General features: G+C 41.2%; 1 protein-coding gene and 1 long non-coding RNA gene across 3 annotated transcripts in view; both read left to right on the top strand.

The window, feature by feature from the left end:
* Gabrg3 (gamma-aminobutyric acid (GABA) A receptor, subunit gamma 3) overlaps positions 1-27,594 on the top strand; it is a 670,753-nt gene that overhangs the window by 84,483 nt on the left and 558,676 nt on the right. The gene's annotated exons all lie outside the window — the stretch shown is intronic.
* Gm39017 lies at positions 615-26,412 on the top strand. Its single transcript, XR_882092.2, has 2 exons — positions 615-24,136; positions 25,536-26,412. It is a non-coding gene; the product is annotated as a predicted gene, 39017 (long non-coding RNA).

Below are 27,594 nucleotides of genomic sequence, written 5' to 3'. Positions count from 1 at the left end.
GCATCAATAGTTCCAGTAGTTCCTTCCATTCTTAACTCTAGAGCCAGAGCCACATGGCTGAAGCTGCTGAGTTCTGCTGCTTACAGGAACTAGAACATGATCCCCTTGTACTATTACATTATCACTAGCTTTAGGTTTTCTAAATCCTTCACTGCCTAAGCTTGGCTATCCTAGTTCTTGCTCTGTAGATTGACCTTGAATGCAGAGATCAGCATGCTTTTCTCATGGGATTAAAGGTGAGTACCACCATGCCTGTATCTAATTAAGCTTGGTAGAATCTTGCCCCAAGGTCCCACTCTCTTAATCTGTTATCTCCTAGAACACAAGATTTTGCTCCATTTCACTTCCTGGTACTCCTTTAATACTCGAACCATATATTTTATGTTTTTCCTTTCTAAGTTTGCTATGCTTGTTCAAACTTCTCTTCATAAGACTTAACCAGAGATTAAAGTCTCTGCTGGGCTTTTTTGAAACTTCTTTTGTCAATGCAATTAATCCAAGTCTCTTCACCTTAGCCTCAGGCAAACTTTTCAGACCAAAAAAAAAAAAAAAGAAAAGGCAAAAAGTAGCCACATTCTTCACCAAAATACCACAAAACCAGTCTTTATGCCACATTATGAAATTCTTCTCCTTTGAAATCTCTTGAGCCAGGTCAGCCTCCCAAGTGCTGATTAAAGGTGTGCATCTCCATGCGTAGCACTTCCTAGAAAACTCTAATGGAGACATCACCCTCTCTGTTTCAGCTCCTTTGACCTTCACTTTCTCCACTGGGTTGTCTGTCTATTGGCTTTGCCCTATTTGCTCTGACAGAGCTCTCTCTGTGCTTCTTGACATTACAACCTTCTGTGGCAGAAAAGGGTCTGTGAGACTGAGGTGGGAACTTGGTGAGCTGAGATGCTGGGGAGGTCAGACTGCCTGATCATACCCCTGTATCCAGTGAAGAGCCCATAGGTCCCCGAAGGACGGGCTAGAATGAATCAAATAAGTGCCTTAGAAACACAGTGTTCGCCTTGCTATGGAGACACAGGCTGCTCCTATGCATTGAGATGTTTGGTAACTGTACACACACACACACACACACACACACACACACACACACACACAAACACACCAGTATGGGACATCTATTGACTCTTCAAAAGCAAATCAACCGAAACCAGGAAGGAATGAAAAAGTCTTATGAAACCTCACTGGTTTTTAAGATAATTAATTTTTTAAAAGAGACTTGAGCAGAAGTACCCCACAGCAGTGAATACTACTACTCCTACGTGAATAGAATTATTAAGTGAAAATCTCAGTCCCAAGCATGGATTTCCTTCTTATGAGCTTTGGATCACAGAGGCCCTACACATGTTCAAAACAAGATAGACCATTGACATTGCACTTGGTTACACACAATCACTAGATGGGAAGTTAACTTTTTAATTAAGCCACCTTCTTGATTTTCATATTTTCACGTTATATTCATTTACTGAGTTAATTGATTAAAGCAAGGTAGCATCCATTCATAAATATGGTGTGTAAATGAAAAATATAGTCAATGAAAAATGGAACCAAACATTGAATCATCTTCTTGCTTTGAATACTGACTTCATTGGCATGTTGTTGCCTGATATGCTGGATGTATGATTCTACTAGTCTGCACATTACATTTTAAAGATTTTATTTTCATTCATGTGTGTGTGTGTGTGTGTGTGTGTGTGTGTGCATGTATGAATGAATGTCATGTGGGCTGGAGCTTCCATAAGTCTAGAAGAGAACACTAGATACCCTAGAGATGGAGTTACAGAACCTGATGTAGGTGCTGGGATCTGAAGGGCAGGAAGTGTGCTTACCTTCTGAGCCATCTCTGCAGCCAGGTTAGAAGTCTCCAAGCTTCTAGGTCCAGCAACAAGTATAGTACCATTGGCCTCATGACTGTAGAGATCTGCAGAGAAAGGCCACTACTTACCTTCCAAGGACAATGTATCTCTTGCTACCTGAAGTTGTTTAGAGAAACTTCTGGAAAGCTGCTATCTGAGAGAAGGAAGAACATTGTCACCAAAGACACTCCTGCTGGACAGGCAGTTTATATTTTCCTCTTTGAGTCTTACAATGTTACTTTTTTAAAAGAGGAAACTGAGGCAGAAAGCCACAGCTCTCTTTATTATTTTCTTATTCTTCTCTCATGTATTATATTCAAATCACTCCCCCAGACTCCTTCCCCTTCCCTTTCCCCTCTCCACAGAGAAGAAGAGTAGACCTTCACAGACATCAGTAAACACAGCATAACAAGCTGCAATAAGACCAGACATATACCATCATATCAAGGCTGGACAAGGCAACCCAGTACTGGGGAAAGAATTCCACAAGCAGCAAAAGAGGCCACCCCACCACTCCCACTATTAAGATTTCCACAAGAACACCAAGCTACTCAGTCATAACATAAATGTAGAGGGCCTAGGTTAGACCCCTATAGAATCCTTGATCTCTGCAAGTTCCCATGAGTCCTGGTCAGTGTATTTTAAGGGCCATGCTTTCCTGATGTGTCCCTGGCCCCTCTGGTTCCTGTGATCCTTCCTTCCCCTCCCCCACAGGACTCCCAGAGTTCTGTTTCATGTTTGGCTGCAATAGCCACTCTTAATGAATGGAGTATTTTAAGGTTCATTGAAAGAAGTCACAGCACACTGTTCTTGCTTGACAAGACATACCACATGTTCCCTCTCTGTGCCTGTTTTCCTCATCTTTCACATGGAAGAGAATTTCAGTGCAGAAACTGACATTTCCTGGTTTTGTTTTGTTTTGTTTTTATCTTAACCCAAATATGTAAAACTAATTGAGCATGAACCTTAGAGCTTCTATGATGTAATCAGAACAGAGTGAGACCCTTCCCCTACCAGCTCAGGGCCAACCCACTCCTCAAAAGGGAAGGCTCGGTCTGTAAACCATCAAGTTAGGAGGCTGGATCCTCTCCTCTCCTCTCCTCTCCTCTGACTGTTGGCAAAGCCATTTGTTGTTAATATGTCTGCCCAGTCATTTCCCAACTTGTGAATGTGCTTTGCTGCTTGCATTACCATCTTGTGCTTGCAGCTGGCTCAGATTCCTGGATCCCTCCCTTCCTTCCATCCCCCAGTCATGGTGTGGCGCTGCAGGAGCCTTCAGACACCTTGATTCCTAAATAACTGTGGTATTGCTAATAGCCTTCAGTTCTCTCAATACTTTTATGCTCAGCCCCATACTCCGTGCCATTGGTCAGCCTCTGCACAATGCACACCAGACTTCATCCTTTGGCTGATGTTTCCCTAAATGCTTAGTTCTTTGCTAGGGTATCTGTTGTGGCAGTCTAGTTTTGAGGCAGCCTGTGCTCACTTCAGGGGGCTTCACCTATCACTTTTAGCCTGATACGGTCCCAGAGGCTTGCCTCTGACCAGATACCATGGTTACTTTCCTATGCCTGTTACCTTGGGTTATACAGTGTGAGAGGCAGAGAAGCTGATATGTCTGCTTCAGTTACTGACTTAGTAGCTGGCCCACAGCAGATGCTAGACTCCAGTTGATGCAATATGGTTATTCCTTTTCTGTCTGGAAGCTCCTTCCTACCTGGTAAAATCATTCTTAGCCTCCTTTCCCTGTTCCCAGCAACTCTTCAGTCAAGACTTCCTTTGCAAAGCTCATGCAGGATTGCTGACTGGATCAATTCCTCAGAAAGCACTGCTTTACCCTACTACTGTCACAAAGATATGTACATCCCCATCACATGGGAGTACATATTTAAGCTTTATTAAGAATTTTTGTGAAAGCCGTTGTTCTGAACTGAAATTCTGCATGAGGCCTCAGCAGACCAAACCTAAACAGAGCAGAGTCGCACATGTTTTGCGTGGCCAATCCAAATTCTGAAAAGAACTAGGTTCTGTGAAGAGAGTGAATCTACAACTAATCAGGATGCTCTGTACCTGGGATGGCCTGAAAAAGATGTCCTCTGTGTTTTAGTTCTATAGAAAAGGAGCTTTGAGATCACCAGTCCAACTTTTGTTCCCTTTAGGACTTGTAAAATCAAGCTGCTCCATTCATTGACTCTCTCAATTGAGCTGGGCATGGTGGATCATAACTATATTCCAGCACTCTAGAGTCTATGGTAATCTAAGGATTACCATGACTTCGTCCCAAGCCTTGGTAACATAAGAACTTTAGTTGATAAAAGGAATCATGCAGAGGTGTGTTTCATGAACCAGCCCTAGGCACTTACTCATCTAGTAAAACCAAGTCAAAATGAACCATCCCTGCGCTCTTTGTCCCTTACACCTTTCTAAAATGCACCTAGTGCCCACTGCCAAACTATCTGAAATGGTTTGAATGAAATGATACATGATGTGACAGCTTTCAGCCAGAGCTCAAGACTACAAATTTGTACTGAAATTCTAGATTTCCTAGGACATCAGCAACTATACCAATTTACTTTAGCAAAAGCAGATGGGTATTCAATGACAAAGAGAGGAATAGGACCTGGAATTTTCAGAGTTCCCAATGTGCACCCCGCATTAAGTCTATAAAGCCAGTGACCTCAGATGCCCCAATGTGTTTTCAGACTTTCTTATGGGATCTTTTGGCTCTGGAGGTAGCATGTGCTCCTCGAATCTTCTTGAGGACTTCAAACCACAGAGCAGTCCTCCAAGTGGACCAGTGAGTTCTACATGTGTGGACAAACACTGGCTAATCTTGGACCACAGTCTCTTCTCACCAGCTAATAAATGTTTTTCTGTGCTAAAGGAGGCTGTGGACTGCCAGCAAGTGGAGAAGTCGGAAGTGTGTCTTTCAATCCTCACACTTTCCAAAAATTATTTCCATTCATGGTCTCCTTCTTGGTTCCTGCATTCTTTAGCACTACATTCACTGCCTGGACCTTCTCTCTCTGCTCAGGGTCATCTTATTGTATCTGTCCTCCTTCCTTGTCCAGCTTGTTTCACAGCTCTGATTGCAACAGAAAGGGTCTTCTTTGCACTGCTTTTACTTTTAAAGATAGATCAGATACAGCAGATTCTTTGGGATTTACCTTACAGTTACGGTGTGGTGGTGCTTTTGGAGGTCTGAGGTGCCTTTGAAATATAGCTGCGGTTTTAGAATGAAAGATCTTGCCTTTCATCTTCCTCACTTTAGGGACAATATAGCCAAACTCATCACTAGCTCCCAAATATCTGAGTAAATTGATGTTTTCAGGGAATATAGTATCCAAGTGAGAGCATTACATGGCTAAACGTCTTTCTCATTCTTTATTTCTTCTTACTGGTGTAAAAATCTTCCTTGGATGGTTCTCTCTTTTAATAGCCAGAGGCAGTAGAAGGAAACATGACATAACATCTGACCACATGCTATCATCTGTTCACTTATCTAATTGAAGTTTCTCATGGCCCTTCATTCTTCAGAAATAAAGCAGCACACATTCATCTTAAATCCAGTTGATTATCTGCAGACTGCCATGTTCTGGGAGAAAGTTCTGATATCACAGTCTTGTTCTTATGTTATTGGCTGAAGATTGAAAGTCCAGGCATGCATTTCTACCTAGTTTGGTAAGTAACACATGTTAGGCTCACAAGGCTTAGGACCACCTGGTGATGTCTGCAGTAGCCATAGCTACCCAGTGACTTCTTTATTTTAATTACTGAGCACTGACTGCCACTTTGATGATGAATATATGCCCCCAGTCTGGCCTAAAGGACCCGTAAGGTCACAGTATAACTAATTATAATAAGAGATATACTTTGTACTTGTGTTTTTCCCTCCTCTCTCTGACTTTGGAAAGCCTCAGCCAAGAGATGGGGCTGCCATTCTGCTCAGCTTAGCATTCTGTTGAATAAGGAAAGGGAACTTTCGTAGTTATCACACATTTGGCAGTACACAGTTGATGTTTTTCAGATCTAGACTTTGAAGCATCCTTCCAGCAGGCAGTTTTTAGTTCCTGGAGTCAAGGCAAGCCTCTGCTTTAGTGACACAGATGAACAGGATGCTGGGATTGCTGTTGGGAGAGGCGGTGTGAATCTATTTTTGAGTTAACTCTGGAGACAGAATGGATTGCCTCTGTCTAGGAGACAACCTTTGGCTGTATACTTTATCTTTTTGGTGAATTAGGTAATTAGAGGTCAGTTTGCTAAGTGTTTTGAATCCAGATAAGAATTAAGTTTTGTGAAATAATCGTATTACAGAAAATGAGGGAATTAGATAAGCAACTTTTGTTTGCATTAGGTAAATTTATACCAGATACAGCCCTGGGTGGCAACAGAATTGTATGTAGTGGTGGTGATGGTGGCTTGTGTGTGTGTGTGTGTGTGTGTGTGTGTGTGTGTGTGTGTTCTCTGGATTATACAGGAAACAAGAGTGAAGGGTGATCCATCCTGTTCTTCTGGGGAGCACGCACCAGCAAGGGGATCTGCAGGGAATAAACACAGACATCCTATGGTGTTCACTGGCTGTAACTCCACTTCCTCTGAAGAACCTCTACTGTTTAGGTGCTCACTGACTCCGGGCATGGTGCAGAAACCAGCTTATCTTTTCCTCCAGTGATAGGTCCTACCTACCACATGCCTACCACAGGCTGCGGAGCAAACATTCTTCAGAATCTTCTAGAAACAAGTGTTCTCCCATAGAACTCCCATAAGAAACTCTCTGAGCAGGCACTTAGATGTGTATATATTCCAAGACAGGGACTTTCCTTGGTGCTAGCAAAGGATTGGTACTGAGATCTAAGGAACCTGAGGCCCAAGAGCATTCTCAGGACCATAGTGGCAGAGGAACGTCTCCTTCCTCTTCCTCCTGTTCCTGAGGATCTTGCTGACAGAAATGTGCATGTTTCAGTCTCCTGAGACTGTCATTTTCATTAATCACACAGAACTATAAAATAAGACCACTCCCAGTGAAGAATAGATTTCATAATTTTCTTATGAATATGAATATGTCATTTAAAAATTAACAGCTAGTAATTTGGCTTAAATTTGCATGTCTCTTGAGAAAGGTAAAGCGTTAAATATGTCATCATGATTTGTCCCATAAATAGATGAATTGTGCCAACCTCATGTGGTTCAGACTCCTCCAGCCAAGCAAATCCTGAGTCTGGACTGGATGTCATCTAGACAATGGGTCTTGATGCCCTCATGACTGATTAAACCAGTGGTTCCCAACCTCTGGGTCATCCCTTTGGGAATTGAGCCACTCTTTTCACAGAGGTCACATATCAGATATCCTGCATATCAGATATCTACATTACTGTTCATAACAGTGGCAAGATTATAGTTATGAAGTAGCAATGAAAATAATTTTATGGCCGGGGGTTGGCACAGCCTGAGGAACTGTATTCAACTGTGACAGCATTGAGAAGGTTGAGAACCACTGGTTTAGACTATATGTCCCTTACTTCTTTGCCGACCCTGACATGAACCTAAGTCTTCATTTATCTGGGATTGTTCTGTGCGTGTGTGCACTACTCCCATTCCAGAAGCCTCTTCTGCTATTAGCTCAGAGTGTGGCACCTGCACGCACCCTGCGGGAAGACATCTGTACTGGGACACTCGAGTAAAAACAGAGATTCAAAAAACCAGACACTAGTGAGCATTATCTCAGTGCCTTCAGACAGGGTGGCTACACAGTCATGTACTCATGCAGGTAAGGCTACACATTGTATTTAAGTCCTCACATCTTTGTCTTGCCATTCATAACTGTTGACCAATGAGATATACTTCTTTTATTTTATACTCTGGATGCCACAAATTATGTTGGAATTTCTGTTTCTGATAAATCTCACTCTTCAACTGGGTCCTTGGTTTTTATTTTATATGGGTCTACCATCTGTAATTCCGCCGTTGTTTAAGTAATTGACACAGTATCATGTCTATCAAGTCTACTTAAAAATTATACCAGATTACATATATGTAAATAGCTGGGCTTTTTGGTTCAATACCTACTAGTTACTTCTTGAAGTTACTTAAAAGATTATCATGTGTCAGTTGTCGCACAGAGATGAGAGCGTATGGGGGTTGGAGAGGCATGACTTATTTGGAGAGAGGAGAGAGGGAAGAGTACATGAAGGATCATTTAGGCAGGAAGAGAAGGATACATTGGAAGGGGGTTATTTGGAAAGTGGAGGAAGGAAGAGAACACTAGGATGAACAAAAGAGCATGTCCAGCCTCTGTTTTGTATAAATTAACTCAATTATAGTTGGATCAAGTATGGGTTAATGAGATAATCTGTCAAAGTGCCTGGGGTATTCCTAAACATGCTAAATGAGACCTATAATAAGTGGGTTTCTCTTCCTTGCTCTGAGACAGGCTTTTCTAAATACAGAGAGGAAGCCAGCATTTTTCTGGCAGAGGAAGTTTTAAGTTTAATGTATGACATATCCATTCCTGATCCCTGTGGTTAGGAAGATGCCTAGACTCATGGGCATGGACTCATATGGCATCCATTTTTTCTTTGATAACATGTAGAGAGATTAGCTCTGGTGAGAAAACACAGAATTCTATTTCCTGAATGAAAGAATATATTTGCATCAAGATGTTCCCTTATTCTCCACTCCCACTTGGACCTCGGTTCTGTGGCACTGTTGTATGACATTTTCTTGAAGAGAATATGAACAAATATGTACTAATCCCACAGACAGGAGGCCAATCACAGACCAAAGAACTAATTCTATCAAAGCCTAGCTTGATGAATCAGTTAGTGTAATGGGGTTATTTATAGGGGATCAAGTGGACATCTACACCACCAAGGAAATATCCATCTCCTCCAGGAACTGTTAATTTATATACCCTTGGAAGGTGGTCTTGTGAGCCCCTCTTCCCCTGCTATGGACAGTTAATGCGTCCAATCCTTTGGTATGGCGTATAAAGAGGGCAATAGCAGCCGTGTTCTACACCAAAGCTTGCATTCTACAACTGTGCTAACCAGTCAGCTCCTTCTGTCATTGATGGAGCTCCATGCACACCCTTGCTCAGCCAAGTGGTTAGAATCCCTGCTGTTCCTCCACTGACTGGTGGCCAAAACTTTCTGATCCACATCCATTCAGAGTCGGCCAAGGTCTCTTGAGAAGTGATGCCAAGCAAACACAAGCTCTTCTCTTCAGGAATCACATTTTCCTCTTTACTTTACCGAGTTTAGCAGAGCTTCGTAAGTGGATGCTAAGAGTGTCCATGAATTTTAACAGTAGCAACATTCTCTAAACAAACCCCTCCACCATACTGAAAAACAATCAAACAAAGCCAGATACCAGCTTTGTCTCATTGAGTTTTAAGGTCAGAACTTCTACATTGATTATTTTTTTCTTGGTGATATATAGTAATTCCACATAGGAGTTTTCTATTTAATTCTCATATCATTTATATAATATATTGCTTTTTAAACAAGTTATACATTAATAATTTGTAATTACAATTTTATAGTAGTGGTTATATTATCACAAACATACACATATACACACACTTATATATATATACACACACACACACATCACTAATTACTACTATTAGCTATTATAGTTTATTGTCTGTAGCTGTATCTAGTTGTGATGCTCATAACATTTAATATAATGGTTCTACTATTGTAAATGTTATCCATTTAGTGGATTTTTGGTTATGTGAGATAACTGAGTATTGTAGACATACTATTCAGTGAGATTAATGATTCAAATGTATTCTTGAATTTAGCTTTGGAGTATTTTATTGAGAATTTTTGTCTCTAAGTTCATCAGGGAAATTTGTGGCAATTTTCTTCTTTTTCTGCTTTTGGTATCAAATTGATATGAGATTTGTAAAAAGAGTGATGCTCCTTCCTTTTCTATGTCCTGGAGTCGTTGGGGAAGCAGTGGGGAGTAGTTCTCTGAAGTTGTGGTAAAATTCATCAGTACAGCTATATGAGCCTGGATAGTTTTTAGTTAGGAGATAATTACTGCTTCAATGTCATGTTTTGTGATATATCCGTTTAAATTATTTCTCTCCTCTTGGTTTAATTTTGGTAGGTCATATACACCTAGAAATTTATCCATTTTCTTTATGTTTTCCAATTTATTGCACTGTGGTTTTTTTTTTTTTCAATGAAGACCGAATGTTTTTCCAAGTTTCCTTAGTATCTGCTGCTCCCTTTGAATCTCTAATCATACTAATCTGAATATTTTGTTTTCTTTCAGTTAGTTTGGCTACGGGTTTGTCAGTACGTGTTATCTGTTCAAAGACTTGACTCTGCCTCTCTGATTCTTCACACTGTGTTTGTTTCCAGTTCATCATTTTCTGCTCTGATCGTGATGATTTCCTTCCATCTACTAATTTAGGATTTGGCTTTGGGTTTTTCCTCAGAGCTCTAAGATATATCGTTATTTATTTGATATGGCTCTGATTTCATAGTGTACACGTTAAGAGCTTTAAACTTCTCTCTTAAACCTTCTTTCATTGTATCCCATAGGTTTGGGTATGTTGTGTTTTCAATTTCAATTTTTAAATTTCTTTCTGATTTCTTTAAGTCCCATTTGTCATTAACAGTGTGGTATTTAAAATTCCATGAGATTATATATGCTCTATAGTTTTTTTTAATTTCAGTTTCTCTATATTTATTAACACTTCCTTGGTATTCTGATATATATTTTCCTTCCACAGGATGCTAAAAAATGTAAAATTGCAATTTTGGATGAGGTGTGCTATAGCTGTCAGTAATGTCTACTTATCAATGATATCATTCAATTTGCATATTTTTCTACTTGTTTTGTTGAGAATACCTGTTATTTAGCAGGAATGGATTATTAATGTCACCCCCTACTCTTATACTAGGTTTAACCTGTAATATTATTTTTACCAGAGTTTGTTTTATGAAATTGGGCACACCTTTGCTTGGAACACCTATATTTCAGATTATAATGACCCTTAGCCAATATGAAGTGACAACCCTTATTGTTTTATATTGCTTTCTTGGGTGTTGAAATAGAACCAACTGCTTGCTTTCAGACCTTGTTTGTTTGGAATATCTCTTCTCATCCTTTTACCCTAAGTTAGTTCCTTTCTTTTATAATGAGGTATGGTTATTTGAAGGCAGCAAATAGATGGCTGTCTTTCTCCTCCTCCTCTTCTTCCTCCTCCTCTCCCTCCTTCTCCTCCTCTAACTTCTCCTTTTTGTCCTCCTTCTCCTCTTCCTCCTCCTCTTCTTCCTCCTCCTCTTCCTCTGCCTCCTCTTCCTCTTTCTTCTTCTTCTCCTCCAGTTTCCTATCCTGGTTCTTTTGATTGAGAATTTAGACCAATAATACTCAGATCTACCATTGAAGCTGTGCACTGCTCTCTTTGTTGAATTCTTCTTGCATGTCTTGCATTTCTTTCTTATTTCATTCAGATGCTTTCCTGTGTTCTCATCCAGCAGCTTACTTTCTTCATCAGTTTCTTTCAATATACTCACAATCATTCTTTCCAGTCCTGTTTCACATTTCATCTAATTTGCACTCACTAAATGACATTGCTGCAGTATTAGTAAGTTTCGGAGGACTTATACTGTCTTAGCTCTTTTTATGGTTCTTGTGCTAACTATTGGGCTTTATAGAGCTGAGGTTGCAATGTTTTGGGGTGTTTTGTTTTCTTTTGCTTCTTTACTTTTTATAAGCTATTTTATTTTTCAGTTGAAAAATTAGTAATGTTCATGTGAGACTTGGATGTTGTAGAGTTCCCCATTCCAGGAACTTACTGCCAGGTGGAAACTGTAGAGTGAATTATTGGCACATTTAGGCTGAAGTGAGGTTCCCAAATTCCTCTGACGCCAGCAGGTTCTGTGTGATGCTGTCTATAGGAAAGGTAAGAAGGAACCATTGGTTCTGTAGCTTCAATGTTCCTAGGGTTCTGGCATGTATTCTACACTTCACCGTGACCTCTGCTAGTCCTGCAGGTTCTTTTTGTGTGGGGTGAAGCTATTCCTCATAGCTCCTGCTGCTCTCTCCTAGGCAGCTTGATTGGGCTGCCCAGGCTACCAAGCCTTAGAGAGCGCTTCCAGCTGGGCAGTAATTCTCAGCTTCCCTGCCTGCTCCTTGGCTTAATAACCTCCTTTACAGACCTTGTCTCTTGGAAGATAAGAGCATAATGTGTGTTATTGTCAAGTGGAGCCTTTGAGACATAATTAGGCCATGAGAGGGGAACCCTTGTGAATAGGGTTAGTGCCCTTATAAAAGAGACTGAAGAGAAATATGTAGCTACATAATAATTTGAAGTGTGTCGATAAAATGGGTAATTTATCTATTGGGGAAAACATAAATTTCAAAACTGAAATGAAGAGAAGAGAGAAACAGCAATATTGAAGAAACTATTAAAAAACATTTAAAAAATTCTCCACTGAAATAGATGATTTTTAGATCCCTCTTTGGATTGGTGGTCTATAGGCTATGAAATGTGATGGGTTCACTGTAGAGAGATGTAGATGCACCTGTTCAAACTGTGGCTGCGACCAAGAGTTCATTGGCCAAGATAAGCACAGAGCACGGTGCTTGTACAAGACAGCCTGTGGTATATCCACCACAGAGTTGATTGGTGAGTCCTAGGGACTTTGCAATGGTAGTAGTGTGCATTTGTGCAGAAGAAAAAGGAGCATCTCTGCCCATATCAGGGCTGTGAGACTGATTCCAATACCTTAAGCTGTGCCCTTTAATTTGAACCCCTGGTGAACTACATTTAAAGGGCCACATGAAACCAAGGCCTAGGTTTATTTTTTAGGGGTTTCTGCCACTTCAGGATAATTTTTATATTTTTTAAGGATTGGTAAGTCTAAACTAAATGAAGCTAGAATCCTGTGACAAGAGTATACCCAATCTACTAAACAATACAAGAACATATATGACAAAGTCCATTACACAAAATTCAGTGTATTTGCTTTCTAGCCTGTGGTGGTTTGAATGGAAAATTTGCCCATGGGCTCATGCTTTTGAACACTATTTCCCCTGATGGAGGTGTTTGTGAAGGTTGTGGAATTGTTTGGAGGCAGAGCTTTGCTGGAGGAAGTATGCCACTGGGGGTAGGCTTGAAGTTTTATAGCCTGCCCCCACTTCCTGTTTTCTCTGTTTGCTGTGTGGTTATAATGATCCTGATCCTGCTTCCATGTCTTCCTTGTCTGTTGTGATGCCTTCCCGGCCATGTGTTCTGCATCCATTTGAAACTGACTCAAAACAAACCCTTTTTTTTTCCCTTAAGTTGCGTTTGCTTTTTGTTTTTTGTTTCTCACAACAGAAGAGCAACTATAGGACTCATCATAGAGAATTGTCTTCTAACACCTGCTCAGCTGGCACCACCAGCTTTTTACCTTCTTGAAGAATATCAGCTTCTTCTATTTAAAGGTAGAATGCCTTAGAGAATGCAGAAAGTGGACAAAATTAGGTCCAAAAGTCTTTTTTCTTTACTATATAGCTATATACAAGGGATCCAGGGGTAGTAGAAGGTTTAGATAATAATTATCAAATTTTGGAAGTAAAGTAAGAGTCTGTGAAAGACAAAGGGAAGAGAAGAAAGATGAAATAAATGACATCATCATCTAAGTCATATGAAGAAAATCATTTTTAGAAACCCACATGGAAAGAGTGACAAGTATTGGACACACACTGGGATTTGTGACAGTATCAGTCGTGTAGAAATGTCACTCATTTAGAACATATGTATGTAGGCACACTTCTCTGGTTCAGGCATCGTTTTCATTACTGAAATACAAACTTCGAGTCTGAGAATTGGCTGAGATGTGGCAACAGTCAGTGCACTCCATGGAGAAGGCTATTTTCTTTCTACTGTGGTGGGAAAGGAAGTAATGGAGGGTGCCTGGCTTCAGGAAGCCATGCCTAGTGAAAGCTTAGCCCACACTCGTTATCCTGCACTCTCAGGGTAAACATGAAATCATTCAGGAAGAACTGAAAACTAGAACCAGGACAGGAGAGGTAGTAGTTGAAGTATTTCATTAGAGTTGCCCATTTATCCTGCAATAGACTTTCCCCAGGTAGTTCTGGTGGAATTCTTTACTAACTACCTCTGAGGTCCTAAAACTGTGTGGGGGCATTCACTGAAGAACACTGCCAATTTCTTCCCCCTTTCCAGCCTCAATCATCTTCCCCGCTGATTTCATTGGTTTGAGATTCAGAGGTAGGGTCTTGAGTGGAAGTAAAGTTGTACTCCTCTGGTGCATTGTCTAAGTGGGAAAGTCCACCTCCAGCCAAGGCAAGGCATCTATAGCCTTAGCATCCATCTGAAGCATGCAGTACTTAATTGCATTGCTGATGAGTCGGTAGTGGAACCCAAGGCAGCACACATGCTAGTCAAGTGTTTTACGACTGAGTTCAGGAGTCTGAGGAAAGATGGTAACAATTCCAAGATCAGCCTGGGTTACGGAGGAAGTTAAATGTCAGCTTAGAAGACTTAGTGATATCCTATTTCAAAGGGGAAAAAAAAGAGAGGCCTTAGACTCTAGCTCAATGGCAGAGCAGTAGATTCACATGCATGAGACCCTCTGTTCAAATACCCTCAGGATAGTTTCCACATTTTTAGCTGTGCATCAATCAATTATTGAAGTTTTCTGTTCCGGTGGTCAAGAACTTCAACAAAGATGTTTGCTAACTAGGCTTTGGCTTCGGTCCCAAGTGTCAACCAATACATAATTCATGTGAAAATAAACACTCCTGTTTTTGCAGTTCCAGTAGAAGTTGTTAGATTTTTTTAATTTGTTTGTTTTCCCAGTTAACTCAAAGTCTCATCAGCTATGTTTTATTTTTTATGCTTTATATCTTTAGCCAAAAACCTCAAATGAAAGATTGGGAGAATGTCTGAAGTTTATTAAAAGAGCATAAGAGAATACACGATTAGAGGCTTGCTCAGTTCACGTATATTACATCTACAGGGCTGCAGACCCCTAAGGGATGAGTGCCCACGGACCAGAGACTGTTAGGGATGGGAATATGTCTTCATTCTGAATAACCTCTGCTCTCCCTTGGTGCACATACTTTGTGTAGTCCGGTCTGCGAGGTATGAGGCGAGCTTCATCTTTAACATATAGAGCTCAAGAGTTGAAGGGAAAAATATAACCAGTTCAAGGCCAACCTGGGCTTGGGTATCTTAGTGAGATACTATTTCAAAATAACTAGTAAAGAGAGCCTGAGTTTAACTCCCAGTATCATAACATTCACCACCATTGTGAAGCTTGATGCCTAAGAATAAAATTTCCATCTATTACTTACTGGAAACTCCCAAGAGTAATAGCTAGGACAACAGCAGGAGTGCATTTCAGGGCATTTAGCATTTACCTTAAACCTAGTAGTGCCTGATTTAGCTGCCTAGAATGCCTAGTCAAAAGAATAAGTTTCCATGTATAGGCAGAATGAAGGTCATTACAGTCTGCTTCACTGAGACACCAGGAAGACATTTGTTCTGCTATACTCAGCCGACTTACTGTGAGAATGTAAGATTGACGTGGAAGCTGCTTCCTCATTTATGCACAACATGGCTCTGAAAGGGCATCTCTCAGCTCTGAGGAAGTGTGTGGGCTTTTTTCATCCTTTGGATGGCAGACCAGGTGAGTCTACCCAGTTTACAAAGGCAGCTTTGTACCTAAAGCCTGGAAAGGTCTACTTGTCTCCCAGTGTGGCTCACACTGATATGGCAACCCACTACACAGAGCTTCACTTCTCAGTGTGGCCAGTTTATGGTGACAGAAGTCCATACCAAGAATTCTGCAGCACTGTGCTCGGTGGGGTTGTAGATGTAGGTACATTACATTCATCCCAAAGATACAGGATCTCTAGAGTATGGGAATCTAATTTATGAATCCCTGGATCCCTACCTACATGTCATTGTGTTGATATATGGCGATCTCTAAAAGCACTTTTGTATCTTAATTAATTGAAACCACTGTGCTGAAAGACAAATGTTTTCCCATGTATGTTGCCAAGACAGTGTTTCAACCCTAGTGTCCATCAGCTGATGGGTGTATAAAAATATATCATGAATATGCACTGTGTCATATGACATATCCATAAGTAGGGTGATGTAACATATAACCTGGGTAAGACTGGAGAACATTTTAAGAAAGCTAAGACAAGCACAAAAATATGAAGGTGACCTAGACACTGGACCTTGAAAACATGATCACACAGAAGTTGAAAGTAGAGTAATGGTTCCAAGGGGCAAGGAATGGGAGGTTAAGAAGATGTTAGTCTATGTGTGTCATGTCATGTTATTGCTAGACAGGGAACTGAGCTATGCTGTTACATCACACAACTGAGTGAATGCAGACAGCAGTAATGCACAATCATGGCAGTATGTGTGCCTTATCAGAATCAGAGAGCATGGAGATATAGGTCAGTAGTAGAACTCTTACCTCTCCATGCCTTGGGTTTGATGTTTAGTAGTGTAAAAATGACAACAAAACTAGTAAATGTACTTAATATCTCCAGGTAGCTAAAAATTCTCATCATAAGAGATGAAGGTGGTGAATTATACAATGTATGCATATATTGAAACAGAATGTTGTACCCTATTAAATAGATATGATTGGTATTTGTCAAAAAATAAAAGTAAAATTTTTTATTGTCATATTAAAAGCTATGATAATTTGTATTAATTGTTGACTTGATAGAATCTATAGTCACCTAGGAGACAATCCTCTGGGCATGCCTGTGATGTGTTATATAGACTAAGTTAGCCTTTTGGTATATGTGTGAAGAGTTAGGTTAGTTAGGTTAATGGTGGGAAGACCTACCCTGAATAAGAGTAGCATAGCCTGGGCTATGGTCTTGGATTGTATAAAAGGAGAAAAAGAACTGAGAACCAATATCCATCTCTCTGTTGTGTGTCCTGACTGTGGATGCAGCAGGACCGGCTATTTCAAACTCCTTCCTCACTTAGTATACAGAGTCTACAATGGTTACAGTCATTGTCTTAATCAACATTGGTGGGTAAGTTTGACATGGCAGTTCATGCCTGTAATTCTAGCACTTAGGCAATTGAGGCAGTAACGATGTTACTGATGAGTTAGCAGATAATCTAGGGTATGTAATGAATTCCAAGTCATCTTGGGGAACAAAGTAAGACTTTGTCTCAAAAGATAAACAAACACAAAGAAATATACAAACAAACACAAACCCTCCAACAAAAATAAGAGATGAACACAGTCTAACTGCCATTTTAGGTGAAATAAAACTATATTCAAACTGTGCTGCTATAGTATATGTGCATATATATATATACACACACTTGGCATGTATACATGCTTGCATATGGAAACCTGATGTCAGTATCAGGTAGTTTTCTTGATTGTGCTACAATATATTTTTAGAGAGAGTCTCTCATTGAATCTGGAGTTCACTGATTTGGCTTTAGGCCTAGCCACTGAGCTATGGCGATCCCAGGATTGTGCCTCTGTGCCTGGCTTATTATGTTGGTATTAGATATTTGAACTAAGACCTGGAACCATTTTTTTTTTTTTTGCACAGTCACTTCCCTGGGCCATGCATTTTTAAAACAGTGCCTTGGGCTGCAAGAAACCATAATCACAATTAGTCAATCCATTCATGAAGCCTACCCACAAATGAATTTTGAACACTGTGGCCACTCCCAGAATAATTTTAGAACCTGATTGGCCATGGAAATGCTAAGCTGCAGTAAGAGGAGGCTCAGCATAATTAAATTGTTTAAAGGATATAGAAATTCTTTATGTAAGAATCATGGATGGGTACTTCAGTCTGGTAGCTTCTCTAGTCTTCTTTTATTTAGGGGAAAGGCTCCATCGCGTCCAGTGTGAGGCTGCAGTCATTGGTCTTTGTCCCAGCAATAACCATAGATACTACAAGCCAGTGTCTTGTTCTAGCTTTGGAGATAAGATCCTTGGGGAAACCTAAGGTGGAGCCACAGCCTGCTAGGGTGACTCTAGAGGTTGAGATTGCTGTCTAGAAGACATGCTACTACCATAGAAGGTGAGGAAATGGATTTTCATGTAGTGTTTCATGGGATAAATCCAAGTTCTACAAAAGATATGCTGACCTGCAATGTATAACTTGCTACTGACAACTGAGATAATCTCAATTTTCTTTCAACTTGAAAATTTGAGCCAATAAATAGGGAGTCAGGTATTTGCTTCCAAATCAGAAGCTTCTCCATTTTGAAATGCTTTGTAAGTCCAGGGTGCGCTTACTTTCTAAACTCCTGTTAAGGTTGTCCTCAAGTATACCCAAGGGACCAACTCACCTGGCAAACTACATCCTTTTCACTTTTTCCCTAGAAGTGTGCACCCACTGCAATCTCTGGCTCTACAGCTAGACATTCACCCTAAAGACAAATCAGACAGAAAAGACAAGAATATCACTGATATTCCCTTTGAGGAATCTGAAGATATTTGGCATTTCTTTTCATGGTGTACCTTATGTGTCAAGAGGAGACTCGTGTTCCTAAACTGGTGTTTTGTCCACCATCTCCTCCATTTTTCAAGGTGCTAAGATTGAATCCATGACCTCGATACATGAGAGATAAGCACTCTACCACTGAGCTGTAGACCCATAGGCACTTGCAAAGCACTGTGTAACATTAAGTAATTTATCACCAGGTCACACCACAAAGAATGTGAGCTTGGGCTTCAGTTGTCAGCAATTTGTCATGTTTGTCTCTTTCCTAAGTATTAGTATTTCATTGTGTTAAAACCTGGCCATTCGTAGTATCTCCATGTGATCAGAAAGGAGTAAATATACTACCACTCTACCATTTTGGTTCTTCTTCTTTAAATAAGCTTGAACAGACATTATCACGTTGATTGTAACCTCAATAGTATTGTTATAAAATTAAACCCTCAATAATGGTCTGTAAACTAAAATGTGATATTGAATTGTAACTACATTACTTGGAAGAGAAATAGTGCAGGCTTGTTAGGCATTTTCTAAAATACAAGTCTGGCTGTCATTGCTGCTAGAGGGGCAGTGTAGCACCTGTGTGCCCACAATTTATGGCCAAACCCCACAACCCTCATTGATTACCTGGTCTCAGCAGGGTTGAAACTTGCCCACTACTATGGAAAGTTATGGCCTGCTATTGGGGAAAGGACTTTAAGACAAGCAGCCCGCACTCCTGCAGCCTGATAGAATCAAATTGCTTTGTCATGCCTTTCAAAGTAATTCCTGCCTATAAGACAGCCTCAGAAGGTACCTAACCCTTTGGGGATGTGTATGCATATATGTTTTAATGAGCCAAATACTTGAGATGTGCTCCGAGTTAGGTGTCAGATAGAGTGGGCGTGATAAAACTATTCTTGATAAGTCCCCATCCCTAGAGTAGAGTCAGTTATGTGGCCGCAGGTTATGTCATGTGCTGAGAAGTAACAGGCGTGGAGCTGTGAGGCAGTGAGGAAGAACACACTGTCTTCCTTTGCCAGCTCTGCCCTGCCAGTGTTGCTGAGCACTGTGTGTGTCTGAGAAGGGCTGCAGAACTCCCACTGGTGCGGCTGGGTTTTCACACTCCTCCCCGAGCTCTTGTGTCCTTCTAACATTTCTGATTATAGCTCCCAATTTTTTTTTTTTTTTAATCTTCCTTGGTCCTAACAAGACCTTAAGTTTCTAGGGAAACCACTAACTATCTTCACCCAGTACTCTACAGTTTTCTTAATAAATCATCAGCAGTGCTTCCATACAATGCAGGAATGACAGTGTTGGGATATTTTGATTTCCCTTTGTGGGAAAATATATTATATAGACAAATGTATCTATGATGGCAAGAAATGAAAAGCCAAGCTTGTAGACCATATTATATAACTGTGGTGGTAATAAGAGCTTTCAGCAAACATGTAGTATGTTTTTATGCAACTCATGCATGTCCTGGCTCCATCAGGGAATCCCCATGTAGCCAGTGGCAACAGACCATCAGTCACCAGTGTTTGCTCTGGCATGGACTGGCTGGGCTTTAAACTCTGACCATCTAACAAAGTAGTCTACTGTAGTGAAACTGTACCATTGAGGTAATGGTTCCATTTTGTATGGGGGAAGATAAAATTAGATGCCAGATTTTATAGCTTACTTTAAAAACAAGCTATTTGCTATACGAGTACTTTCCATGTAATGATCACAGCTCCCTCTGGCTTAAGCATTAGGCACTGGTGATAATATTTTTGTACACTGGGCATCAGAAGGGAAAGGTTGTAATCAGTACCAGTTTCGTGGAACATGCTCATCTTGATTGATGGGCTGTGTCTGTCTTCTCTCATGATAGTCATTGTTCTCAAAGGAAGCACACCACCCCTGTTTCCTTGGTAGCTGAATGATAGCTCTGCCTTGCCTTAATTGGTAGCATGTGGTGAACTGAACAAGGCAGCAAAACCAGCTTCCAAAGCCACCAGCATCCTCTTGTTGCCCAGTCCAGTATAGCCTTTAGTCTCAGATTGACTGCCCTGTCTCAGCTGGTAAACCCAGTAGGTCCCTAGCTCTGTACCGTACCCTGGACATATGCATGAGTGAACAAATAAATGAGTGGTTAAAACTTGGTGAAGAGATGGAGGCATATATTCAGTCCTATTTAATTCTTTTTTAAATCATATGTTTATTTAAGCATATACCATCACCAGTATATACCACCTTCCCCTCAAGTACCATGATACTTCTATGGATGCCAGAGGACAACCTGAAGGAGTCAATTCTCTCCATCTATCATGTAGGTACTAGGGATCAAGCACAGTCATCAACTTTATGGCAAGGGCTCTACCTCCTGAGCCACCTCACTAGCCTGGTTCTTCTGTTCTTAATTCTGCTCTACATTCTTAATGCTATTGGATGTGGATTCTGGATGGAGCATTTAGGTAAAGCAGAGTGGGTGTAATGGTTTGTACATGCTTGACCCAGGAAGTGACATTATTAGAAGGCGTGGTCCTGTTGGAGTAGGTGTTGTCTTGTTGGAGTACGTGTGCCACTGTGGGTGTGGGTTTTAAGACCCTTATCCTAGTTGTCTGGAAGTCAGTATTTTACTAGCAGCCTTCAGATGAAGATGTAGAACTCCCAGCTCCCCCTGCACCATGCCTGCCTAAATGCTGCCATGCTCCTGCCTTGATGATTATAGATTGAATGTCTGATCCTGCAAGCCAGCCCCAATTAAATATTATCCTTATAAGAGTTGTCCTGGTCATGATGTCTGATCACAGCTGTAAAACCCTAACTAAGACAGTGGGGCTTGCAATATTCGGAAACTTTGCCCAACATGGAACTTTATCTCTGAAAACCTGAAATGATAGGAAGTTGTTAAATTATCCTGGCATGAACTAAGGGTGTGGTTAGTGGGCAATGTTTAATAAGTATGTCCTAAAGCTCTAAGGTCAACTCTTTAGGTTTCCTTAAAAAAACATTTTCAGGTCTTTGTTTATTCTCTGGTGTCATCCCATGAGTTTCAGCTAACTTTGTCTTGTTTTGAAGAGATATAAGCTTTTTGTTTCTAAAGGAAGAAAAGTAAAGAAAACTGTACCAAGCAGAATTTATCGGCCCACTAAGGGAGATTCTGGCCATCTTTGGGGTACCCATGACACTGTTAGCCAGAATGGTTCTGATAGACTATTACACTTAGCCAAGCAGTAGGAAAGTAACCTCAGCGTTTCTTTTGTCCTGCCTTCCACTGCAGTCCTCTGTGGGGAATTTAACTCAACAGCTACAACATTGTGTGAATGCCAATTCCCATGGTGGTGGTGTTGGGGGAACAGTCAATTTAAGAATGCCAGCTTAGATTCATTCTGCAAGGGGTAAACATTCTTTGAGCGAGGCAATGTGGTTGCTTCCTACTCCCAGGAAATGGCGGATATTGATCCCTCATACCTCAACAGTAACGTTCAATGAAAGTCAGAATAAATGAGCTGAAGTGCCGTTGCCTTGTTTGGTAGGATTAAAAACTGGGCTTCTGGGAAACATCTCTGAATTATTTATATTCATTTTTCCCCTAATTCATTCTAGAGCTAGCTGTTCTTAAGAGAGCAGTTATATTTGTATAAACCTTGCTTACTGCTAACTGCGTGACTATGGAATCAAAGCATCATCTCAGCTATTCTCTCCTTTTCTGACTATTCACCAGCCAGGATGACCTTCTGTCTCTGGCTTTTGGAGGCTGAATCATTCTCGAGTGATGCTGCTAACTGATCTGGAAGAACAGCTGGCCCATATACAATCAATCAAGCATCTACTGATGTTTGGAGCTATTAGGACCACTTATGATTTGGTGCTAATGCATGTTTATGACACAACTTAAATGTTCCTAAAAATAAGGAAAAGATTGACTTGTCAAAACAGATGCCTTGAAAATGACCCTTCTGGGCCCCTGAAGACATTTCCAGAAATGACTCAGGGGTCTGTCACAGGGGATGGCCTTTATGTCTCGGGATGGGTGTTTCTGTGCTGGAGGAGCTGCCACTGCTGCCATAGCGGGGCAAATGAGATGAAGAATGGGCGCCACGTGAATCGGGACTCACACACACAGCCACTTTTTCTGCAGCCCTGTCTGCTCTGCCTTGTGAAAAGGCAGTGCTCTCACCTGTGTGACTTTCCTTGTTTTTCTTGATTATATCCTTTGAAATTCTTCAAGTTGTAAAAATGTAAAATGTGTATCTTTTAAAATTTTTGTAGGATTGGGGGTGTAACTAGGTAACAGGGCAATTCCATAGCATGCCTGCAACCTTAGGTTCTCTCCTCTATACCGCAAGTGGAAATCTTGGGCATGGCTACATTCATGTTACGTGGACAAGTGTACAGGCATCATGTCATAGATTATTGAGACAAACAGAATCTCAAAGAAGCAACAGATGCAAACAATTTCAACTCAGTCTGACTGTGAGAAAGTAAAGACTTATTTGATGAGTATCCTTCCAGACTACAAAAAGTAGTGTTCACGTGATGCATGTATCAACTGACAGATGAATAAATGTCATCTAGAGTTTTCTTTGTATGAATACATCAGCATGCATCACCACCCCAGCCAAATCCCCCACTGCAACTCTGCCTTTCTGGTCCAGGGAGAGTGTTGCTGTCTGAATCCAGGACATGTGAGGTTTGTTAAAGATGTATTTTTCCTGGATGCAAGGTGGACCAGTGTCACCCAGATCAGACGAACTTAGAGGAGGAAGACTGGATATCCAGAGTTGTTGGAGAAGAGTCGGCTCCCAAGTGAGGACAATCCATCCTTTGCTAATACTATGGTGTGCCTCTGGCTACATGGTTTGTAAAGAACAGAGGTTCATTCACTTCATGGTTCTGGAGACTGGGGAATCTAAGGGCATGATACTAGCATACAGACAGGGCCTTCTTAAAGGGCATGAGAGAGACTATCACATGAGGACACAGGGCTTGGAATTGTCTTCTCATGAGGACACTAATGCCATCATGGAGGCTCTGCCTTCATGACACTTCTTACCCTAACCATGTCCCCTAACATGTCACCTCCAAATGCCATCAGTATATAGATTGGGGGTAGAGGGGGGTATGTTTTCAGCTCATGAATTTTTAAGGAACACATTTAAACCAAAGCAGAGAAGTATCTAGTTTCCACTAATGTCACCTTCTCTGTAAAATGAAATATTTTGTGATGTCCTAAGTGAAGTCTCAACCTTTTAATGGGCTCTCAGTGTTGTAGAAAGACAAGGAAAGCTCATCCAAGTCTGTGTTTCTTAATGGTCCAAGTGCAGGTGGCATCGCACAGGGACTGTTCCGGAGTGTAGGCATTATGACCTGTCAAGTTAGATTTTTATCACCCCCAGTGATTGTGGCCACATGGGACATATAAGTACTCTTTTCTCTTGTATTCAGTCACACAGCATTGTGCAATATGAGTTAAACCATTTTATTTTCAGGGAACATGTGCAGAAGACATTAGTAAGCGAAATTAGCTTTTGAGCAAACCAGCTAGAAGATAAAATTGATCTGAAGGAAAATTCAAAGAGCAAATAAGTATACAGACCATCAGGAACATGTGATAAATATGCCAAACTGGGGTGAGGTCGCCAAGAGTCATTGGTGGTACTCATCCTGCCAGACTTAAAATGCCCAACAGCACCCAGACACCCAGCAGAGCTGGCTAGAAGTCACAGTCACAGGTGGGTGATGTCCTTTTACGAGTTCACTCAGTGAGATTATCACCGGACTCCAATGGCTCACTAAGACCACAAAGGCATGGCAGCTGCTTACAGGTAACCATTTTGTGTTTCTCAACCTCATTGAGCCTAAGATCTGAAATTAAGTTGTAGTGCTATTTTTAAAAACTAGGAAATCCACATTCTTAAAGAAGAGAAATAATTTCTTTCAAATATAAAATGTTTCCATAAGGTGGGTATATGAAGATACAAAGTTTATGCTGCAGACAAATACAAAGACAAGATATATCTCTGGTGGGGCTTGGGGAGCCACTACACAAATGTCCAAGAGATAACTGAGGCATGAGGTTAACTTTAAGGCAGCCTGTGAACTAGGAGATGCTTACCTCCCCAAACAGGCTTTGCCTCTCCGTTTATAAAGCAGCGTGAAAGACAGACCCCATCAGTGGATATTGTAGCGCTAAGGTTAACATGTAGAGAGAAGCAGAGTATGCATTTTATACATATAGGTGTGCACATGCACATGTCAAGAGACATTTATTATGAACATAATTTTTTTCAGAACAAGATTAGAGCAAAAGGGTCATAAGTTTTTGTCTCCTTTTGATGTGGAAAAGTGCATGCCCACGCCTATGAATATATATCCATTTCTGTGGAAATGATGCCCACATACATATATGTTTAATAGCATATGTGTGTGTACTTGTGCATTTTGTTTCTTGGCTTTATTTGACGGTAATGTTGTGCCATGAGCTACTTCTGCTTGCCCTTCTCTACCAAGCAGGTCAAGCCAACAGAGGCCAATTCACAAGGTTACAGTGATTCTGTGGAGGATATAGGGTTCCCTCACCATTCCTGGTAGCAGCGAGTATCTTGAATGTGGCCTTGAGTGTCATGAGTCCCAGAGAAACCTAGGGAACCCTTCCTTTCATTAGTAGTCAGACAGACAAACAGATCTTGTGGCAAATTCAGTACTACAGTGGCCTTTCCCATCAGGTCTCAGTTCAGGCAAAACCGGAGTGCAGCTGCCAGGGTAGCCCGCACTCCCCTGGGAGCATTTCAAAAGGTGAGGTATTTTTCTGGGCAGGAGGAAGCAAGAATCTCCTGGCACAGGCATAAATTATGCTAAGCTGGACTTAGCACGTTTCATTCTGGGATCCTTTCCCAACACAATCTGGCTCATCAAGATGAAGGATTCCCTACTTCTGCTAGTCTTCCTTTTAAAAAAATTTAATACTATAATTACAATATTCCTCTGTTCCCTTTCCTCCCTTCAAACCTTACCAAGTACCCTTCCTTGTTCTCTTCCAAATTCAGGATCTCTTTTTTTTCATTAATTGTTATTGTGTGCACATAAGCATTTATATTCCTATCTATAACCTACTTAGTCTGTATAAAGTTATTTTTATAAACATTTTCAGGACTGAGCATTTGGTAATGGATAATCACTTGGTGTGCTCTTTTCATGGGTTAAGACTATTTCTCCTGGTTCCAGGATTCCTTAGTTATCTGCATCGAAGTCTTGGGGAACATTGAAGAATTGTTGGATAGGAAGATTAGAAGAGCTGGAAGATCAGGCTGTGTGCCATGAGATTGAATCTTTCAGTAATATCATGAACTGCACCCATAAAGCGTCACCACTACAACTGGCCAAATAAGAGCCAAACCAGAATTACATCACTGGACTTGCCAAAGTGGAAAGGGAAAAGCCCAAAAGGACTAAGCCCTATACCAAGTACTACTGTCTTTATATCCAAGTGCAAGAACACTGTTCTGTGGGGGAAACAAGGGTTTCTGGGTTTCCCCAAGTGGTGGGTCAGGTTTTTTAGTCCCTTTCTTGAATGAGTAAGGGAGTAGTTATTTAACATTGCCTGGCTTTCCTCCTTGAACTTAGAACTCCCATGGTCTTTTAAGAATTGAATTGCTTCCAATGTCCTTTCTCTAATTGTCAGGGAATTAGAATTAGACACATGGCACGTTTCTCTCCATGGTGACCACAGAGTTCTTAAAACACCCCTGAACACTGCTGTTCTGCATCTGGAAGCACTTCTATCTATCAAAGACAGGGTGGCAGGTGGCACCTTAGCACAATAGCACTCTCTTGTCAGTCCAGGCAAGGAGGAAAGTGGGTAGGCTGTTGAGGTTTGGGGAGACAGTGCTTGTCACCCCATGCATGCCACTCCCAGTAAACCTGTTTTCAAAATGTGACTTTGCATGAATGACATTTCTTCTTCTGTATCTTTGGACATGGAATTATGTTTGCCATTCAGAAGTCTTGGGAGTATTTTGTCAGTTTCATGATATTTTTTTAGTTTAGGCCTAATGGTGTTCAATAATAAAACACATCCTGATGGGATCTACAGTGTGCATAACTGCATGTGGCTCTGTGTGATTTACTACCTAATGCTATCAAAGTTGATGTTAGCTCTGCATTTAAAGTGACATGATTCACCTGAAGCATTTAGATTTCCCTTTTTTGTTTGTTTTCTTTTCTTTTTATTTATTCGCTTTACATCCTGATCAAAGTCCCCTTGCTCCTCCTAGCCCCATCCTCAAATACCCCTAACCCTATAACTCCTTCCCCTTCTCTGAGAAGGGGAAGCCTCCCATGGGTGCCAACCCACTTTGGCACAGCCAGTCACTGTAGAACTAAGCATATCTTCTCCCACTGAAGCTGAACAAGGCAGCCCAGCTAGGGAATGGGATCGAAAGCTAAGCAACAGAGTCAGAGACAGCCCTCATTCCAATTGTTAGGAGAGCCAATGAAGACCAAGCTTCACGTCTGCCACAGATGTTTAGGGAGCCTAGGTCTAGCCCCTGAATGCTGCTTGGTTGTTGGTTCAGTCTCTATGAGCCCTCAAGGGGCCTGGTTAGTTGACTCTGAAGGTCTTTTTGTGGTGTCCTTGACTCCTCTGGCTCCTTCAATCCTTCTTTGAACTCTTCCACAAGTCTTCCGAGCTCTGCCTAATGTTGGGCTGTAAGTCTCTGCATCTGTTTCCATCAGCTGCTGAATGAAGCCTCTCAAAAGACAGTTATGCTAGGCTTCTGTCTGCAAGTATAGCAGAGTATCATTAACATCATCAGGTGTTGGCTTTCTCCCATGGGGTAGGTCTCAAGTTGAGCTGGCCATGCCCTCACTCTGTGCTGCATCTTTATCCCTGGATATCTTGTAGGCAGGACTTTTTGGGGTTGAATGATTTATGAGTAGGTTGGTGTCTCCATCCACTGGAAGTCCCCCCTGGCTACAGGAGGTGGGCAATACAGTCTCTATATCCTCAGCAGCTAGGAGCCTCAGCTAGGGTCACCCCCATGAACTCTTGGTAGGCTCCCCCATCCCATGTCTCCAGCTCATCACAGAGATCTCCCCCACTGATTTCTCTATTTGTGTTCTCTCTTCCAGCTTTCTCCCACTCTTCCACTCCCACCACCTTACTCTCCCCACACCTGATTGGCACCCCTTTTCCCGCACAGTTCCCTCCCTCCATTTACCTCTAATGTCTGAGGTAAATTTTTATATCCCCTTCTGAATGAGAGTCAAGCATCCTCCCTTGGGC

This window comes from Mus musculus, chromosome 7, assembly GCF_000001635.26.
Source record: "Mus musculus strain C57BL/6J chromosome 7, GRCm38.p6 C57BL/6J".
NCBI lineage: Eukaryota > Metazoa > Chordata > Mammalia > Rodentia > Muridae > Mus > Mus musculus.
This window is presented reverse-complemented; position numbering and strand designations above follow the sequence as displayed.